This window comes from Embiotoca jacksoni, unplaced genomic scaffold, assembly GCF_022577435.1.
Source record: "Embiotoca jacksoni isolate LCO1_2020_lvr unplaced genomic scaffold, fEmbJac1.0.p SCAF_11, whole genome shotgun sequence".
NCBI lineage: Eukaryota > Metazoa > Chordata > Actinopteri > Embiotocidae > Embiotoca > Embiotoca jacksoni.
In genome coordinates, this window is record NW_027185241.1 from 16,134,578 (window position 1) to 16,141,808 (window position 7,231).

The window sequence follows — 7,231 nt, forward strand, 5'->3', positions numbered from 1 at the left end:
TAATGAAATAGGACATTTAGATAGTACTTTAGTTATGAGGCTGATACTTCTTCATTTCTACTAAAGTACACAATTTTAAGGCAGGACTACATACATTATACATTAAAGAATCTGAGTACTTTTTTTTTTTTTTTACCACTGACTGTAATCAGAGCATGAAATGTCAACAAATGTAGAATAACTGAAAAGCACACAAGACATGTTGTTATTTTATCTGCCTAGAAATAAGGTGTGTGTTTCTTATATTTTTTTTTTCTGTCGTTGGAAAATTGTGACCAACTATTCCTCTATATTCTATAAATCTCTTCTACAGAAATTAAAACAGATTAAAGCCCAATCATGGAGCTTCAAGCTCCAAAAAAAACATTGTTACACACTGTATACCGTGTTAAAACATGAGTGTATAAATGCAGCTCCAACTTAATTTCCCTGGGTTACATGTGGAGTTAATGTGCCAACAACATCCCATTGTTGCCTCCAGAGTAAGCAGTGCCATGCCTTTTCCACACGGTGGCAGCAGACGTGTGCATTTTGCATGTGTCCCCATACTGTACAGCTGTGTGTGTGTGTGTGTGTGTGTGTGTGTGTGTGTGTGTGTGTGTGTGTGTGTGTGTGTGTGTGTGTGTGTGTGTGTGTGTGTGTGTGTGTGTGTGTGTGTGCGCCTGCACATGTGTATGCTATCACATGTTTGACAGCACTGATCTGACTGACTGACTGACTAATGACTGACAGACTGACACCAGGACAAGAAAAACACCCTCTTCTCTCCGACGCCTCCATCTCTGAGCCCGTAAATAGCCCCCACGTAGCCCGCTGCATGTTTATTAGTCATGTATCAGACCAGCAGCTGATGGACACGAATGCTCATTACCAGTTAGTGTTGCTTCACAAGAGACCAATCAGGCGCCCTGTGAGGGTCGTCACTCGGAGCCAAACAGGCCTGGCAGTAGCAGAAGTTGAGCTTGAACAGGAAATGTTGCACATTATATTCAACTGAATGAAAAGGCAGCTTGTGATTAGATGAGTATTCATGCAGCCTGATTCTGCTAACAGTGCAGAAAGGTCCCACGAGAGTTTCCACTACTAATATTCTCGTCTGTGTCCTTTCTTTCACCTCTCCAGGTATTTTCTCACTGGCTTCAGTTACCTTACATCTGCATAAGTAACACACGTCTTTTTTTTTTCTTTTTTTTTTGAATGGGGTGTTATGTGATATTTTGGCACTTGTGCAGTGTGACACAAGCAGGCCAGAGAGGCAGACCTGCTACTCCTCTCTCTCTCTCTCTCTCTCTCTCGCTCTCTCGCTCTCTCTCTCTCTCTCTCTCTCTCTCTCTCTCTCTCTCTCTCTCTCTCTCTCTCTCTCCATGCATGACATCACCGTGTATGCTTTTAATTAAAACACAGCAAATAGCATTGTGGGAAATATGAGCAAAATATTTGAATTTCAATCACTATCACATTTCCACTTATTTCACACACACTGCATCTGTGGAATGTGCCAAAGGGCTGCATATCCAGTGATTGGATCAGTCACTGAGCATTAGGCCTGTGAGTGGAGCAGGAAGGACAGGAGAGGACTGGGGGACAGGGGGGGGGGGGGGGGGGGGGGGGTTGACAGGGACTGAAGAAATGCAGTTGAGTCTGTCTGAGGTAGCAGGTGTCTTTTATATGAGAGGATTCAGTTTGCAGGATAGTGACATTTTGACTTGATTCACTTTTGGAGCCTCTAACGGTGTTTGCACTGGCTGTAGTAGACACGCAGATTTGAAAACTAACCTGGGAATACTTCTCCTTTTATGCAACAAACTTTTCCAAGGCAAATCTCAAAGTGATCTTCTTTTTATGGTCAACTGTTAAAAAAAACAAAAACATGCTCTAATACTTCTATGATGATTTGCTCATTTGCATCTCCTTTTGTGGTTGTTTTTATTATTCCTGGAGGCACTTAAAGGAATAAAAAAAAAAATACGATTATGTTCTATGATATACTGTTTAGTCTTAATGTTTTGTCGTTATTTTGTGCACAAAATACAATGCATGGAGTAAAATGATGGTGCAATATAGTAAGAGCCCAGCAGATGGCAGCAGCAACACACAAACCAGCATCACCACACAGTCCAACTTTTGAGGGGGAAAAAAATAAGTGCTCTGCAGTTACCTGCAACCAGTCATCTCTTCTATTCTGTACAAACCTGGCTGCATTATCTCAACCTTGTATAAGTCTTACTTCAATTTAGTTAAATATCCACTCAGTGAGTTGCACACACTATAAATGTGTAAGATCCTCTTTCAAGTTATTAGTCCACTGCGAACTTGGAGATTATAAGATTCTGATGGCGTGCGAAATGACGTGTACAAAAGCAAATTCAGCATTTAAACTTTAATCTGGAACCTTCACTATCCTGAAACAGTCTGATCACAAAGAGGATAACTCTTCTGGCTCTATAGGCAAGTTTACACCAGTCTCACCTTTTGCCAGATTCATAACATATAATTTCATGAGGGGAGCAGTTCACCATCACGTGTGCAGTCTTTTTAAAGTGACTCAAACAGTTGGCAAAGCGAGCTGCTTACACACTGTAAAAAGGCCTTTGATATGACAGAAATAATCCGTCTGTAATTAAGAGCTGATCTTCAAAGTTAGACTCGGATCTATTCTGTAATCCTAAAAACTGAATAGTCCCATCAATTTGTTCCTCCCAGGTAGTCTTCAGCTGTGATTCATTATCACTTAGCCCACATTCTACCTCTCTATCATTGTTGGTGGGCTGACATCCAAACAAAATATATACTCTGGGTGCTGGACGTCAAGAGTTTTCGGAAGAAAGTCAGTAGTGACCAAAGTCTGTGTAAACTCAACCCGTCTGCAGTTATTTTGGCTTTCCGTACAGTAACTTTGTTATTCAGGGACAGAAAAGTCGAGGCATTCACGTGAATAAAACATTGTGGTTTGGTTTGAAGAGAGTTTCCCTGCTGACTGGAAATGCAACAGAGATTCAGAGAAACTTCAAAGCTTCTTCATCAACAAGTTTGATTTGATCAGAGCTACTTTTTAATCCTGTATGTGCTTCTTTTTTTTTTTCTTTTTTTTTTTTACCATTCTTCTTCTTTCTTTTTAACATTCAAATTCAGAGTTTGTGCTTAAAAAAAACTAACTTTAAGAAATCTGAGGCCCTGATTTTTTCTGTTTCATCAGACTGATAGAGCTTTTATCTTTCGCTACAGATATATCAAATTACAAACTTTGAGTTAACTTCTCAGCTCTGTCTACAACTCTGTGCTAATGTTATTCCTTTCATTGCATCACAATGTCTTCAAATTGCACAAACTACAAACAAATGCAAATGCCCTTGTCTTTTGTTATAAAGATATTCAATTACATTATTCTGAGTACAAGTGTACCCCAAAACTTTGTCCAATTTATACTATGCTATAGTTCTGTCTAGCTGGAGTAACTAGTTTTGTACAACTTTTAAAGTGCAGTGGTCATGTTTCGTTTACACTGATGGTTCCCAAAGGAACCCTCACGTCCAACATGGGACTTCAGGCGCTGCATCCCTCTGAAACCACCTCATGGAACCATGACTGAAGTATAATAACATATTTGCTCCATGAGTTTTGTAACCGCAAGTCTGCTCTGGTACCTAATGTGAAGCAAGGACACAGCTCTGGTTCTTGTGATGATATGTAAATACTTCCAGGAGCTAATTTTCCACCTCAAGGATCTGTGGAGCTCCGTAAAAACCCACAAGTGAGTGCACACGCAGACACAGTACTAATGTGTTCCGACGGGAGACCGACCACTGGAGGGTCTCCTCAACTCATGGCCTGGCACGGCTTTCTGGGAAGTGCGGGAAGCTGAGACACTGAGTCACTCTAGACAATGGGTCAGGGTGGTTTCAGATGGTTGGAAGAGAATTATGTCAGATCTCAGCCGGGGCGAGCAGGGATTCCCTCTGACAAGACCTGAGCTTTATTTTCTTATGAGGCAAAGGGAGGGGGGGGTGATGATGTGTGAAATGATATTGTCCAGGTGTATTTACACATGCAGCCACAATTGCAAGAGAAGAGAAAGCCATTATATTTGGCATCGACCCTTTCTTGACATGTGTGCACAGGTGTCTGTAGCTCACACCCATTTCCTCGTACGTACATTTCCTCGAACACGTGTGCATTTCTTAGCATGCTTGTGTGTTTTTCCTTGGCAGAGTGGCAGCTCCTGATTTGCTTTTACTGGAGGATGATTATGAGTCCAGACGGTTTCCCAGAAGCCGGAGCAGCGTACGGAGATAGTGGTGCAGTTGTGACACATGGGAGCCACTGAGTAACACTGCCTCCTGCTGCCAGAGCTGGCGAACTAACAAACCATGAAGTTATGCAGGATTTCACAATCTTATGTCTTTGACTGGTAGGAATGCGTCAGAATCCCGAAACCCATCATGCATCTAATCAGCGAGGTATTATTTCACCATATGTTCTGGTAAATATGATACTGTAAAGAAGACCGATAAATCCACTGCACCACATGGGCAGGAAAAATACAAATAGTCCTATGATTCCTCTTCATAAACTGTAAGTCCCAGGGCATCAAATACTGTAGTTTGACAACCTGGGCTGAAGAAGGAGGTCATGTGACAGTGCAGAAAGAGTGACAAAGTCAGGATTAAGAAGAGGTTGGGGGTGGTTGGGTGAACCCAACACAGGGCTTTCCACCAGGAGACTGATGTTCAAGTGATTGACTGTATATATAAGTGGATGTAGCGTTCGAGTTTGAAAAATAAGGCTGATGCGGAAGTGCCTTAAGCTGCAATCAACGAGTGCCACTAAGGGTTGTTTCCAAAACGCCTCCGGCTCCATAGATTCCTATTCAACTACTAAATCAATAAAGTTTTTACACGACTTATTTCGGATTTGCTAGCTAAAGTCATTCGCCGGTATCGCCGGATTTCCAATCCCATCGAGTCAGATCCACTGCTCGCTCCTGCCGAGCTCGTCCAATGGTTTCTTCAAGCACCTAAGCTCCCGGTACTAGCAAGATGGCGCCGGTCAAAATCCAAACTCGAGGCTTCATAACGGCCGTTCACAAACTAATGGGTGACGTCACTTTTGGTTGCTGCTTGGTTCAAGTCCGTGAAAAAGAAAAAGCCATTGTGTTACTCAAAGTATGAAATATGACTTGCGTAAAATTACTTCCCCAAACAATAATCTTTTCCTAATCAAGTAGTTTTTGTGCATACGCTTGCAAAACTGCAACCACGTCATATTAACCCAAACCGTGTGGGTTTTGGTGACTATCTTAAGTACCTTTTTGCGGCTCTCTGAGACGTGGGCGAGCCGTGGCAAACAAACGGGTTGTATATCCCTACTAATGCTTTGGATGAATTAAACAAACCCTCAAGCTGTATAATAAACGATCTTGTATGTACATACAAACGCTTCAGCTGCAGCCATGCCCTCTTAGAAAACACCACAATATGGATACCTGCATTTGATCACAACTTCTGGAGGTCGTGTCAACAAAAAGAAACACCCAACACTAGGCAGGTAGCACACGATCACGCCCGGTCCATTAACAAGTCAGTCCAGTCAGAGCTAGTCCTACATTTACTAACTTGCATACACATTCTGAATGCATGAAAATGTGCAACTGTGCAGACGTGGTATCAATGTTTTATCAATTACACAACATCCACAGTCGCAGTATGGTAGACATCAGGCTCCTGATTTATTTCAGACACTATTCAGTGTTTACTTGCTGGAAAAGAACTGGACTTCATGAATCATCACATTTAGAGTCATTTGTCTGCGAGAAAATATGACAATGTTTTAACTGAAAATGCTGATTTGTACTGTGGGTAGCAAATATGACTGTGGCATTGGCAGGCACAACTAACCTAAAAAATGAATCCCAGATCCCAACAGTCACTGAATATGAAATGGTAATTTGTAAATTGAGACTATTACTTACTGAAATTGTGCTTTTATAATAAACCATGCAAGTTATCAGCTGGAACAGCAGCCAGTTTTCCTACTTGACTATGTTTCCTGGAGAGGGATCCCTCTACACGATTATACTATTTGGTTTCAGTGGAGAGGGTCCAAACTGCAGCATCAGGGTATTCCTCCTGATTGGGATCACTGTCTGAGGTCAGGAACACCACTGTAGAATTCGAGTGAAAAACATACCAGCAGATTAGGTTTCCAGAAACTGGGGAGACGTTTCAGGCTGCAGGGTGGAAGGGAATGACTTCAGATGGATCCACAGCAGGGCAGCACGCTCTCTCCCTGAGGAGCGGCACCTTATTAGGTGTGGATTCATCTAAACAGTATTTTAATGGTATGAAATCGACTATCACAGAAGAAAAACTGTTTCTCCTCTTCCGTTGATGTGTGTGTATATATATATTTCAGTTTCGTGCGATTCAGCCACACGTGAGTCATTCTGACCTGATGAGTTTTTCATCCGGACACGCACATTCTAATTTGGCCTGTGCGTCTGTGTCATGCACATTTAACACATGCTGGTTAAATGTGTGTGCGTGTGCGTGTGCGTGTGCGTGTGTGTGTGTGTGTGTGTGTGTGTGTGCGTGTGCGTGTGTGTGTGCGTGTGCGTGTGTGTGTGTGGTTGCTGTTAGACCTTGTAAAGAGCTTAAAAAGCAGAACACAGCCCGATGTAAACCTGACATCTACCAGCTCTGTCAGGTGAGAGATGTGAAGGTCAGGTCAGAGGAGTCGTCCAACACTTGAACGTCACACAATGTGGATTATTCCATTCTTGCCCCAGTCGTATCAGAGCCAGATGGGGGTGAATCAAAGGAGGTGGCTGACTAATAACACAGTGTGAATCACAACAGGGCTTTTGCGTTGTGCAGCTTACAGCCACAGGCACAAATGCACAACGTATGTGACCGAAATAAATAAATATTATTGCTAAATTAGTTTTTTTTTTTTTAAGCATTTTGACTTAGTCAAGTCAAATATTTGCTAATATTAATTGTTGTTACAAAAGCAGCCTCCTGAAGTCAACTCAGCAATTTCTAAACAAGATACGAGGTTCGATCAAAAAGTTCTGAGACTGTGCCTAAAACAACCAAAGTCTATACCTGATTTAAATCTGGCCGCTATCTCTTTTAAAGTAGTCCCTTTGACACATCGATGCCAGTGCTCCTTTCATACTCTAAACTCTCCCTGGAAGCCCCGTTTGGGAAACGTGTCAACCCCAATCTGCTAT